The sequence below is a fragment of the Thunnus maccoyii genome, chromosome 21 (genome assembly GCF_910596095.1).
Source record: "Thunnus maccoyii chromosome 21, fThuMac1.1, whole genome shotgun sequence".
NCBI lineage: Eukaryota > Metazoa > Chordata > Actinopteri > Scombriformes > Scombridae > Thunnus > Thunnus maccoyii.
In genome coordinates, this window is record NC_056553.1 from 7,115,016 (window position 1) to 7,129,850 (window position 14,835).

The 14,835-nt window shown below is 39.6% G+C and overlaps 1 long non-coding RNA gene across 2 annotated transcripts; it reads left to right on the forward strand.

The window, feature by feature from the left end:
- The first annotated feature begins 12,109 nt into the window (after window positions 1–12,109).
- Window positions 12,110–14,445, forward strand: LOC121888252. Of its 2 annotated transcripts, none has more exons than XR_006093171.1 (5): window positions 12,110–13,003; window positions 13,078–13,134; window positions 13,222–13,337; window positions 13,596–13,808; window positions 14,039–14,445. It is a non-coding gene; the product is annotated as an uncharacterized LOC121888252 (long non-coding RNA). The 2 variants fall into 2 exon arrangements; XR_006093172.1 differs by having other exon boundaries at window positions 13,235–13,337.
- The last annotated feature ends 390 nt before the right edge of the window (window positions 14,446–14,835 follow it).

Below are 14,835 nucleotides of genomic sequence, written 5' to 3' on the forward strand. Positions count from 1 at the left end.
GTGGTCATCTTGGATTCACAGTAGTGGATTTCAATATGTTTCCACAGCAGAAAAAAAAACAAAAAACTTCAAACCAGCACCTGCATAATCTGCCTAGTTATATATCTCAACATAACTTGGAGGCCAACAGCTGACTGATTGAGTGCTAAAGGAAAGTCATTATGGGTAGACTTAATGCAGTGTTCTCACCAAATGAGATGAATGGTGTGGATAAGACAGATTCCTATGTTTTGGACTTGTGAGCATTCACATTATCAGACAGTTGTGTGATTGCAGAGTTGGTTGTTTGGGGTTAAAATATTGTGCATTGACAACTTATCACTATATCCATGAAGTTTAATTACCTTGAACGACAGACTTTGTCCAATGTGAGGGATTTTCTTGATTTTTAGGAACTTCCAGAATAATTTTAATTATAGATTGTAATTACAACTTGGATGTTGACACGATAGGAAATAGGAAAGTGGGTAACTACTCCAATGTAAGACACAAATTACCAAGCAGCACTGGAAATTTAAATTATTAAAAAGAGCGACAACATAAAACTCTGTTTCTTTGTAATTCGGATGAACTGTACAAATTGGCCCTCATCTTTCCGCACAAATATACCAAACAGCAGGCCTGCTGTGGGCCTCTGTGTGTGTGTGTGTGTGTGTGTGTGTTTCTATGTGTGCTTGAGTCTGTCTTTCTAGGATGCAATTATAAACACTAAAGGAGTGAACCAACCATGGCCTTATCACTTGCAGAGACACAGATTACATAATCAAACAGACTGATTATCACTTCCAGACATCTCAAGCTAGCTGCAGTGCCCTTTATATAATACTGTATTGTATATGGTTGCTCTGTTGTGATGGATTGTCAAGACACAGTACTCATGGCGCGCCCTGATCGCCTACTGGTTAAGACGCTTGCCACATAACCTCAACGTCTGCGGTTCGATTCTGCCAGCGGACCTTTGTTGCATGTCACCATCTCTCTCTCCCCCTCATTTCCTGTCGACTCGCTCCACTGTTGCAAAACTGAAGCGATAAAATGTCCCCCACCACCCCCCCAAAAAAGACACAGTGCTCACATTTGAATCAAATTATACAGAGAAGTTGCAAGCAGTAAATGTTACAAATTGTGGTATAGGCATAACACTGCTCAGATCCAACTGGTTGTATAATATATTTTATGTGTTGATCATCCATTTGACTGATTAATGCTTAAGTTGAAACATGCACTTTTTGCATTGCGCTTTTCTTTGCACAGAGGAGACTCTTTCATTACATGTTCCAACAGTTCAAATTTGATCACAACACCACACAGAATGAATTAGTGTAATCTCATTTCTTGGTGTCACCCATATCCTCAAAAGACTGCTGGCTGTGTCCATATTTTTGGTTTGGTACATTCAAAATTATGTGTCCTTACTTGATTGTGAACGGCCAAGTATAATTTTAGCATGAAATGATTTGTCACCCATCCTTGGACCCCTTTCCGCCTGAGAGATCCAGCTGATGAACTAACACAAAGTTTGATAGGTTCGGTGCAGGATCATTATCAACGCCAAAAGTTTTCTGTGATTCACAGACCCTCAAAAGGATGCAGTCAAGCAATATATTGGTAAGTTTAATTTTAGAGTTACTTGATTATGATACCTGCCCTGTTAGCACAATTTAGCTAAAGTAGCTAACATTAGCCCAAGTGTGAACCACTCTGTGTTTTCAGTAAGCTAGCGTTCACTTCGGTCTGAGGTAGCGGGGCGTGTTTCCAGAGTGTGGCAACATCCCGGACCCTTATTAGGAAGGTTCTAGCTTCAAACGGAAAAGATGGCGCTGACCATAAGCAGCACCTCCGGTTTTCAAACCAGCTCCAATGAAACCAGCAGGTGACATCGGAGCTCGCCTCATCCATCTTTATATACAGTCTATGGTCAAAACATTGCACAGCTGTTTATAATACTATGAGACAGGATTTTACAACTATGGAAAGTGGTGACAACATTTCAACCTCGCTCTGTCATCATGAGCTAAATAGTGGAATTACTCTGTTCATGTTACAGTGTTACAGCACACAAATAGCGGTAACTTGCAAATTGCAGATACATTTATGAGTCTTTCAGGGCTCTTGCATGCTTGTGCCACAAATATTTTGTCTGTTTTATGTGACTGAATCAAGTTGCAAATGTTGTGAAACAGGCCCCAGGCTCAACATTTTAGCCAGACAACATTGTATTTTTTAATTTGTTTGTTTGTGTTTTTGTTGGAGCCCTGAGCATTGGCACCTGTTATGCCTGCGCAGGGTTGTTATTGAAGTGAATGAGGTGGCAGCTATTTTTTAATGCAGCTCTATTGTTGGTCTGAACACAGTTTGAGGAATTGACAAACATATTTAAACCAAAGCTGGATTACCAAGTGGGCAACAAAACCAATCAAATACAACATAAACTAACGCAGGTCCTGCATTATTACCTTTTAACCATGTTTTATAGAGGGGCTGTGTGTCAAAACTGAATTTTAAGATGTATTTTATGTTGTGTTAACATGGACAATTGTCCCCAATAAAGTTGTGTGTAAAATTACCACACGCTAATTGACACACAGACTCCTGGGGCCAGGTAGTATTATTCTGGTAGGTACTTGGTTCATTGGTTTCAGGGTTTGTGGGGAAATAATGAAGCTGCAATGTATAGTCAGCTGTGTACAAGTGTGCAGTTATCTACACAAGAAAGGGGAAAAAAACCCCACAAAAGTTAATTAAGTACTGAGGCTCATCAATTTCTACATACAGTAAATATAACCAGTTTACTCTCCAGTGTACTCTTGAGACGTCAAAATTATGAAGAAGCACAGATATGATGTTCCCTGTGAATGATTTGAAAATGAAATGAACTGATCTTTTACTTGGGAGTCCTCCAAGGACTATTAATTTTACCACAGCGATTACAAACAAATGTAGATAAACACTGGTCTGCACACACACACACACACACACACACACTGAAGATGGATCAGAAAAGATAAATGAGCTCATTTCCAATGTCCTTTTGTTGCTAGAAAACACTTAGCAAAGCAGAAACAATAGGAAAACACCTCCATTATTAACAATTGATTATTTGACGTGTCCTTAACGTGTCCCCTCCACTGACTCACTTGTAATTGGATTGAGCAGAAATGTCCTCACATCACAGCGCTATCTCATTTGGTACTGGACCAAATCCAACCCTACCAGGAGTCGTATTGGAAAAAGCGAGTACGTATCTCCGCTAAATCACTACATGCATCCTCATTAGTGGCTTGATAAAGAGAGCGAGTTTCAAATCGGTTTTATAATCACTACATTTTCAGGATGAATGTCCGTGTCAGTTTAAGTGAGTCAAACAGTTTGTAGGGAAGAAGATGCCAATAAAGCCCAGTGGTTAGAGACTTAAGTGAATTCCTTTTTACATCTTCTACTGTAATTCTTTATTGTCTTCAACTGAGGGATTACATGCCTATGTAGAAAATACTCATTTAGAGAACGTTTAATCTACAGGTGTGAAGAACCGCTTCTACATTAATATACATGTCTTTTCTTCAGTAATAGGGTTAGTTATGTTAAATTTGCCTATCCCATTTTGATCTAAGGTTTAGATTTAGGTTTCTTTACAACATTTTGCAATATCAGAGTCCTAGATTTATTATTTCCAGACCATCAACCATTCAACAAGATGGAGTTCATTGTTTGACATGAAGAAATATCACAACACAAGCACCAAATGTAGACAAATGAATCCCAAGAACAAGTAATCAAAAAGGTTTTTAGGATGTATTTTAAGATAAAAGGCAACATATACTCACATAACATCACATCATAAGAGACAACATAAAGGACACTAGTTCAAAATGCAGTGATTAAAAGGTTAGAGATGAAAAACATATCAACATACCATCAGTCTATTCAGGAACTCTGTCTAGTAGCCATTATTTTGCCTTTGCGATGACACCTGAAGAAGTTAACTTCATCTGAGTTTTCTTGCGAAATAAGTGAAACTAGAAGGCTAGGTGATGTGGTGACTGCTTAAGTGGTGAACTGCTGTAGCTTTTTATGCACTTGTCAGTTGTACACATTTTGTATGTACATAGTGTTCTGTTAATAAAGTTCACACAGTTAATTGAAGAGGTGCTTTGTACTACCAACCCCTGTCTCATGACTGTCTTCAATTCATGCTTCTGTTGGGAGAGGAGGTTAAATTAAAGTGGACGGTGCAAAACAGCTAATAAGTTATGGTAGCTTCTCCTGTTTGGAATATCGAGCTCTCCAGTTTCCTCAAAGGTCGGCACTTTAGAGACAGTTCAGTACATGTCAATGACACGCATTCATGTGTCGAATTTAAGTTGAAGCCATTGAAATGAATTGACTTCACCATTTAAATGCTGCTGTGAGTGGGCCTGAAGTCATTTATCTTATTTTAATGAGACTTTCTGAATCCTTCTGTGTATGCTTTTGCTGAGAAAAAAAACAAACCAACTTAGGTTCCACTAATTAACTGAGGCCAGGTGAGCTGCAATGTAATCAACCAGGTGCTCAATGAGCAGCAGCTGCTGCTTGTTGGACTCTATCAAGTGGATTGAATTGGAAGAGAATTATAATGGGTGTTTTTTGCTCTATTTTCTTCCTTCGGTCATGAGCAGAGATGTAAGTAAATTAAATGTTCAAATCTTGTGAAAATGTGATCCATAATGAGGTTGAGCTGCTTCTCAAGTAGAGTTACATTTGCTTTTCTGTGAACTGAATCATCCCCGTTGCTGATGTTAATGGTACACTCCAAAAGTATTTAAACTCAGGGTTTGGACAGTGGCAGAGTTTTGACTGTGAGCAGAGACACACTCAACACGTTTATTTGGAGATATTGTTTGTGCTAAGATTGCTAGCACTGACATGGTTTCAGTAAAGAAAAGCACTTTGAAGACTTAAAAAAGGTTCCTCCATTCACATAACATCTCAAAACCTAGTTTATCTCTGTGCATTCTTGGATATGAATCAAGAGAACTGGGATCACATTACAACCAGAGATGTATCACAAGAATTAAAACACATATTCCTCATTATACGGCAATGAGAGCTCAAGATCATAAAGATCCAGCATAGTCATATAGTGTAAAATAGGGCAACCGTGGAGTGTGGGAGCATTTTATTCTGTAGTGACTAGATTCTTATTTCCAATATGAATCACCATCTAATGAGTTAAAAGGCTCCTTGTGTGCTTGTGAGTGAGTTACTGTGAAGTCTCTTCACAATTGAGACTGACAGTTAAGTCTTGACCTTGGAAACTGTCTCTTGTCCATCAAAGGTCCACTCAGTACCTTTTCTTGAGCTTTCAATCGTATTACACAATACTTCTCAGCAGATGGAATTTGCCCAGTTGCAAAGGAACAGTAGTGTTCACATTTCTTCTTTTTTTTTTCTGAGCACTTAAAGGACCTCTCATCCATGTTGGTTTCTGAAAAGATTAAAAGAGTCACAATTGTCACAATCTGTTGGGGTTTTAAGTTCTCTAATAATATGCGGTTTTGTGTATTTATATGTCAGTAGGAGGCAAATGGTGGCCCTCCAGCAAAAATATTTGGCCCCCGGATGAAAGCTGAAGTTTCGACTTTCATAGTTCACATCGAAAACATATTTACATATTTTTTTCACGAATTTGCTGCATAACAAAGTTCATACAAGGCTTGAGTAAATCCCAATGAATAAAACCTTGTTTCATCTAATACTGCCACCACACAAGGAGCGTTATTAAAACATGGCCGTGCTGTCTAATGCTTAAAGTAAGTCTCTAAAACCTGCCAGAAATTAAATATTATGTATATTATATATTATAACCGATAAAGTATATCTCCAGTCTCAAAGTGCAACACAGAATATATATTCACATTTGTCTTTTTTTCTTTTTCTTAGTCAAGTGAGTCTTAAAATGAGCTATAACTCTGTCAACCCTCACTTACTAATGAATGACTGCCCTCAGATACAATCCTTAACAGTGTTTTAAATCAATTTTATTCTTAAATGAAGAAAGAAATGAAAATATATAGGCCTTTTGTTTCCACTTTGCAGGTCAGCCTCCCAATGAGAAATCCTGAAAGTGTTTGTGTAGGTGTGTTTACTGTAAAATCAATCTTTTAAATCAATTTTTTACATTAGTTTGCTGAACCACTCATGCATTTTGTTTGCATCCATCAAAAGAATTGTTTCGAAAAATGCAGGATCGAAATGATCGAAGGGTTACAATACATGTGGTTCTTCTGTAAAGCATTAAAAAAATCCTTGACATGTACTGTTAATACAGCACATACAGCTGTAGAAATGGAAACTTTTAGAGTGTCTACCGTGTACTTTTATTCAGTCCATCTATGCTTCACTTTATTTAATCCCCTCTATGCTTTATTCACCTTGAAGAGGTTTTGTTGGCAGGGAGAGTCAGAACACCAGCCATGCTTTCAAATCGCACGGAGGGTTTTTACCTTAAGTTGCTGAGCGAAGGTTCACTTCTTAAATCATTAGTGCAGCATCACCTCTCTCACAAGGATAGAGACCTCCTACTAACAAATGACCCTCATACAGCACAGCACTCCTATCCACTCCTTGTCGATACGGAGAGGCTCTGGTGGAACGCCACCTGAGACAGACAACGAAAACACAGAGGGAACACTGATCACACACACTTCCAATAGCTGCTGATGGGGAATCCATCACAAAGCCACTGTTCAGTCAGACAGAACTGCAGTGAAAATTTATGGTTTATGTTGGCAGGGTGGAAAATTGATTTCTCCACCCTGAGCGCATTAGCTGTTGGTAGGGAAGTAGGATTATGGGTGCTGAAAATCTGCCAAAAGTAAATGACAAATAGGTCTATTTATGGTAAACAAATTTATATTTAAAAAAAATGATACTAATACATATATTGGAGAGAGTGATGGGGGGGAGAGGGGGAGGAATGAATGAGAGAAGTTAAGAGAGCGAGAAAGGACAAAGATAAGAACAGAGAAACAGACATTAGGCAAATTACTTAGTTGGTTTAAGTAAATTTTATATTTAATGAAGTCTCATTTGTGTCATACACTTCCAGGGGGTAGACCGACTTACCTCCCGCTTGTATCAGATTGATCATAGATTGCCATGGATAAGTGGCACCTGTGTGCCTTGGCAGGAGGGGCTGCAACTGGGCTATCAGCTCCTGCAGGGTTCCTCCTGCTTCTCTCTGCAGAGCTCCTTGTGAAGGGGGAGGCTGTTTGTGGCTGCAATGTCCAGGAAGTGGAAGAACAATGTCCGCCACCAGCACATGCTCTTGTGGTGTACAGAGTAGTACTGGTCCCACCTCCCATTGTACTTGTTATATTCCATGACAGGTCTCGGGCATGGAATTGTCTGGGTTTTGTACTTCCAGGGAATGCCTTGTTGATTGTAGAGCAGACAGCGACCTCACCTGTCGTTCTCAACGTCTTTCTCAGAATCACTCGTGGATGTTCCAAGATATCACCAGGTACCAGTCCCATGGCATGACATTGGCTGTAAATGGTGTTCTTTTTCCAGTAATCCTGGATTGTATCTAGTTTCACCAATGCAAAGAAGAAAGTCAGTCCCACATACTGGGAAAAACTCCTGGATGTTGTCAGTCCATTAATGTTTTTTGGCTTTTGCAATGTTTTTAGCAGCTTGTTTATTTGTGTGTTGACAAAAACACTGATGCTGCAGTCTCTCCTACAGCCAGATACATCCCACCTAAATTTGTTGACGGGACAGCAGCATCAGGGGAGCTTCTGCCAGGTAAATGGAGGAGGCTGTTTACCGGAGACAACAACAACTGCAAGGACATCGTGGGCTGCAACTACAGTACGAAACGACCTGAATTTGTACTTCCAGACATCATAGAGTCTTGTGCCCCGGCAAGACACAGTCGTTAGGAGAGGCTGTTTGAACTAGTGACGTGTTTTTTTTTTTTTTTGTTTTTTTTTTGTTTTGTTTTTTTTTGTGTTTGAGATCATGTTGTACAGAACCACAGGACTCGGGATTCTCAAGGTCCCATCTGAGTGCAATTCTTAGATCAGGAGCTTAACAATGTAACTTAAATACCGTGCTGTTTATATATATCAAATCGTGGTTTTCTTATGTCTTTTTGACATTTTAATTGTTTATATGGAAAAGAAGCATGGCAACACCTTGTTATCTTTTGAAAATGATGCTTCACAATAAACATCTGAAACAAACATATCAACTCACTAGCATAATTCCACATTCAAATGGTCATTAATATTTTGTATGTGTAAACATTCTTGGCCATTAAAGATTAGTCTGATTTATCTTTTAGGAAGTCAGCTCTGCCTCAAATAGCACCTGGTACACTTTAAATTTCACGTCCCGCTTACCTGCTGGGTGGATGTTTGCCAGCATGTCTATGATGACATCGGCAAACCAAACATCTGCACTGTCTTGTTCAGCCAATTTCTCCCTCATTTGGCCCAGGTGTGCCAGTCTCTCCAGAAGAAAATCATCTGTGGTGCCCTCCTCTTTCAGTCTGGGTGTTAAACTAAACTTATTTTCAGCTCCTCACACAGCCTCTGAAGGCTGTTACAGCAGTCAGCACTGATGCAGCAGAATTTTGAATTAATTGCAGCTGATTAATTGTGTTCTTCATTAGACCATAAAGGAGAGCGTTACAATAGTCTAGCCTGCTAGCTATAGTAAATGGACTGCATTTATACATCACCTTTCTAGCCTTCTGATCACTCAAAGCACTTTACACTACATGTCAACATTCACCCATTCACACACACATTCATACACTGATGGCAGAGACAACCTGCTCATCAGGAGGAGTTTCTAATCATTCACACACCGATGGCACAGCCTTCGGGTTCAGTATCTTGCCCAGGGACACTTCAACATGCAGACTGGAGGAGCTGGGGATTAGTGGACAACCTGCTCTACCTCCTGAGCCACAACCATTCCATGAGTATGCATCAGTCTCTCAGCGTTGCTCAGAGAGAGAAATGGCCTCACTTTGGGGATGTTCTTCAAATGAGAAAATGCTGTTTTTGTGGCAACCTGCACATGAGCCTTGAAATTAAAATCGGAATCAAAAATCACTAAAGATTTCTTGCTTCTTTGTTCGGGTGGAGTCCTAGTGTGTTTAGTTTGGAGGCCAGTTTATCTCTGAGCCTTTGAACCAATGATCAGTACTTCTGTTTTATCTTGATTGAGCTGTTAAAAAAAATCTGACATCCAGGCCTTTTTATATCTAAAATACAATTTAAAAAGTTAGTCGTTGGCCCGATGTAATCAGGAGACACAGACACATAGAGCTGAGTGTCATCAGCATAGTTGCGTAAAGAGATATCGTGCCTCCTGATGACACTGCCCAGAGTTAGCATGTACAAATTAACGGTCCTAAAATTGATCCTTGTGATACCCCACAGTTAACCTCATAGTGTTTGGAAGAGTAGTCATCTATAGATACGAAAAAATGCATGCCGCAAAGATAGGTAAACAGTTTTTAAAATGATTCCAGACAGGCCAACATGCTCGCTTAATCTAAAAGTATCTGGTGGTCCACAGTACCAAAGGCAGCACCCAGGTCAAGCAGACCAAAACTGAAGGATTGTTGCTGTCAAGATTTGTTTTGATATTATTCACTACTTTTAGCAGGGCTGTCTCTGTGCTGTGATGTGTCCTAAAACCTGATTTGAAAACATTTCTAATAAACTTGTGAAAAAGAGGTAGTGGTGTGCTCAAGGACTGTCTTGATCATATAAAATTCAAGAAAAATGCAGGTGCTCTTGAAGATAAGGGTCATCACATAGAAGGAAAAAACAAACTTCAGGCACTCATATGTGGAGCAGGAATGGAAAAACTCTGGGATTAAGTTAAAAAGCCTTTTATTCAACATGGCTACTTACAATTAAAAAACCGACCGGTTTCGACCATAAAGGTCTTCATCAGGGTACGGTACCCTGAAGTTTGCTTTTTTTTCTTCTATTTCTAATTAATGTTTGAGTTAAAAAGGCACTTAGCTGATTTAAAAACTAGTTTCTCTAAAATTTTGCTTAAAAAAATGAAATTGGTCTAAAATTGCTGGGTGTTAAAATATCCAGGTTCCCTTTCTTTAAAAGAGGTTTTACTAAAGCAGTTTTAAGACCAGTGGGGAGGGGAGTAAATCACTCCCTACCGCTGTAGGGAGTGATTTACTATGGCAAGGATGTCTTCAGATACAGAATTAAATATAGTTTTTAATAAGGGAGGTAGGAATTGGGTCAAGGGAACACATGGAGGGCTTCAGTTCTGTTACTACTATTCAACCAGGTCAAAACGTTCCAACTTTAAATCACTCTGTACAGAGGATATAGGTAAAAGTACAGTCTGGTTGCTCTGCTGGCAGACATCAGATCTAATGTTGATTATTTTCTCCCTGAAGTAGCCAGCAAACTTCACATTTAGATCCTGGAAGCTCAACACTGTAGTTGGTTGTGAGATTTACCAGAGAGGTTTGAGAAATATCCATGCTGTGATGTTCGAATTGCCTTGTTGTAAGTTAAGTTTTTTGGTGAGTATATCGTGATGTATTACAGTTTTGTTTTTTGCCATCTGTGCCCAGCAATTTTGCAGTCTCTTTTTGGCTCCATGGTTTGACTATTTTTCCATGGGGACAACCTTTTTTTTTGTAATTATTTTCCTGGCTTCAATTGGAGCGACTGCGTCAAGCAAGGTTTTCATTTTATGGTTAAAATCATTGACTAAGTCTCACAGGCTGACAGTAAGATATTATTTTTGTAGGTTGCAATATTTGATGTGAGAGTTGTGGCTGCGTCAGGGGTAATGCAGTGTTTTTCCGATAATACATTCAGTGGTACTTGGCAGAGACTGATCAAAACTGTTAAACACACAGTGGTGGTCAGACAGTCAGATCAGTGACAGAGGATATATTGATTTTAGACCATATGATATGATTATATCCAAGGTGTGTCCATATTTGTGAGTTGGTATGTTAACATGCTGTTTAAAAGACATTCTATAAACTCTTTGGCTCTGATATCTGCCAGATTATCAACATGTATGTTAAAACCACCAATTAAATGCAGGTATCATAGCTTGTGTGAATGACAGATAGGTCTGAGAATTGTTTTTAAAAAAAGAGGGGACAGAAAATTTAGGAGATCTGTATACTGTCACTGCAAGGAAGTGAGGCTGAGAATTTAAAAAACTAGCATTATATTCAAAGGTATGAAATATGCTCACGTCCACATTCCTGCCCTGCAGTGTGTCTCTGTAGATTGCAGCTGTCCCTCCACCCCTCTTTCACTCTCTGGATGAATAGGAAAAAGTGTAGCTGGGTGGACAGGCCTCAGTCAGTGTGGCAGGTACATCTGTTCCCAGCCAGGTTTCAGTAAGAAAAAGACAGTCCAGATTGTGATCATTGATGAGGTCATTGACATTGCAGTTGAAAATGAGTTTCTGTTCATGGGAACTAGAACCAAGTTATTTATGTTTCTCCCCTTCATAGTTCTGTTGGTAGTGTTGAGTTGAGATGATGGGTTTTATAGAGTAAACGGCTGGATGAGGAAGGTAGTCATGGTGAAATACATTGCACTATGTTGTGGGTGAGCACCTTAGAGTCCCTCTATTTGGGGTGCAATCTATCACGCTTAAAGAACACAGGGCAAGGCAAGTGACCTTAAATTTGTCACATGCTATTTTTAGCCATGAATTTAAGCAGAGCAGACAACTGATTTTTTTTCTATGCCCCTTGTAAGTTGGTAGGGATCCTGAGATTGCAATGTTTTTTTTCCAATTGCTTTAAGGGTGTTGAGAAAAGTTTTAAAATGTTCCCCTAAAGTTTCGGACTCATGATGAGAAGTATCATTGCTGCCAATGTGTTGCCACCACAGTATTCAAGTTGGCGTGTTTTTCCAAGCATGGCTGGAAGCTGTGTGTTGAGGTCCAATTTATGGGCTCCAGGGAAACAGTGGACCACTGCAGCGGCTCTGTGGGAGGGGAGTGAGAGCCCCCGAATGATTGAATCACCGATCACCATGGTGGAAGCAAGCCATGGTGGAGGGAGGGGTGTGTGCAGTGGAGGGATGGCGGTTAGTGGCTCTTAGTTATGTCCATAAAGACCACGTTTTGTAGAAAATCCTAATTTTCTGTGTAATTGTAATATTTAACATGTAGCTATGTATGTAGCTGTGAGACCATTTGGACTGTTAATTTAGCAGTTCAATTTCTTACATTCAGGGGTTGTATGATTTTATAAATGACAGTGCCTTTACATAAATTGTCTATGTAGGCTATACTTATTCAATGAATATGACTCCAAGGTCTAAAATCTGCCCAATCTTTCTCTAATTCTCTCCTCAATTATAACAGTGGCATTGTTAAACAAATAAAGTTGTGATTGACAAACTTAGACCACTGTGAAGAGTAATCCATTTTGTATGACCTCAAAACCTTAAACCTAAAAACTATCATCAATTCATTGGTACAAAGTTTGTATTTCTATTTGTTACATTTATGAGATTTAAATATTAAAAACAAACCACATCTCATATGCCCATTAAGATGATTAATACAATGGAAGTTATGTGCACAGTAGTCATTATTCTCTGAAGAAGAAAAATAAAGAAAAAATATTCACACTGAGTGAAAGTTTAGTTCTGATAAATGTATTGGTTATTTATTGGACAAATGCAGTGAAGCATAAAAAATACATTCTTGAATGCCATCATCAACAAAATAAGCAAAACACGCAACAGTAATCACTGTGATTAACACAATCTGTCAGTCGAAATGGGTTCCCACACAATAGGTATGCTCCATTTCCAGCAGGTGTGTGGCAAGAAAATCTTGTTATGCAATTGGGCATATAAGGCACCTGCAGAACCTGGTTTTGACCAGCAACAATTGATGAAGTCATAGTTACCGTGAGAGACGACAAACGTGCCATCAAATTACATGTGAGCAGAGAAACTGCTGAAAGACTTGATAACTGGTGAGTAAAATAAGTATACCTTAATACCATTATAAATTTGAATGGCAGTTATTAAATGAGATCTGTTTTTCCAGATAACAAGTGTGCCACTAGCATACTGGAGCAAATAAGAGCTGCAGGACACAATCAAGGTAATTTTCCTTTTTATTATGCCAAACATGAATATTTAAATGCATATGGATAATTATTTTCAATTTTCTGTCTTTCTTTCTCTTCAGTAAACCCAAGCAGTGTTGTCACCCAGCCTCCTGTCTTCCCCACTCCTCAACCTCCAACAGTCACCCAGAGCCCCACTCCTATTCTCCAGCCCCGAGTTTCCACCACCCTCACTCAGGTTCGGACCCAGCCTGTAGCTACAATTACCCATTGCCCCACTCCTATTCCCCAGCTCATAGTTTCCCCCACTCAGGTTCTGACCCAATCTACAGCTACATTCTCCTGGTGCCTCACTCCTGAAAAAAAACACATTACCACAGCAGTCATCCTCTTCAGACGGCTTTGTCCCATGTCTATCCTGCCAGACAGAATGTCACAAATCCCAGACAGGCACAGTGATTGTTGAATCCTTAACAATACTGCAATGTTTTTACAGAATTCTGCTGACCAGGACATGCCAACACCTATACAACTGGAACAAAATAGCCTTTTTACAAGAAAATGGAACAAGCCTTCATTGCTAAAGGACACACATTCACAAATGGAAGAAATGAGGAGAAAACTGGGCAACATGCTCACCACACACAAAAGGGCTAAAGACAGATCTCAGGCAACAGGAGAAGGCAAAATTACCTGAGAATATTACTCAGTATGTACTTGCTCTGTATATACACCTTAAATTTTAGTGGGACTTACTGAAGTGTATCAATCTTCCAGTTTTCCTGTTCAGTATTTTGCCCCCCACTGTTTAACTACTGGGCTTCATCAGTGCTTCATAGTTGTACTGGTAAAGGGGGGAAATTAGCACAGCAAACAAATGTGAAAATACCAATTTGTACCAGTCTGATTTTTGACTTAAACTCTGTTGTCTTTTTACAGCAAATGGATGAATTATTTGGTGGCTCCGGGGTGGGGAGTGGACCACTGGGCACCATTATTTCCACACTACTCTTGCCCAGTCAGACTCCCCAGTCTTTATCTGTGAACAACCATGTGAAATTGAAGATCAACAGCCTAGTCCCTCAACTGTCATTCACACCTCACGAGTGACTGGTCAAAAAAGGGCAACAGCCGACCACCATTTACCAGTCCCATGCTGAGTGGAGGACAGCTGCACTGGAGTCACTGGTGAGGCCGTAATTGGCAAGGTGGAGGAGGATTTGAAAAGAAAATGCTCATATACATGGGTCAAATATTGACCCAATTAAAAGGAGATTGGGAAACAGCAACAAGAAATAACCAAGTTACTAAAACAAAGCAACACAAAATAAAAACGTTGAACGGTATTTATGTGTTTGTCTTTTTGATACATCTCATCAAGAAACTGAAAAACTCCACATAAGGGAGTAGTGGTTGGCTGGTTCACATCCACAGCTGTGACTGCCTCTTGGGACCACTGATACTCTGAGATCCCCTGCTGATTTCGCCTGAGTTCTTACCACCCAGTTTCCATGAGCTCCCACTTGGAGGCACAGCAGAAGTCTTGACGATGTAGAGGCACTTTAATCAAAAGGTAATTAACTTAATGCCTAAGAGCTTTATCAAATATTACAAGGTGGTAGTAGTAGTTGATTTCCATGATAAACTTGGCATTTGACTTGAGGTGCACATGACACATGACCCTGTGGCATACTGCACACCAGCTCACAAATATATTCAGAGGAAAAATGTAGTGA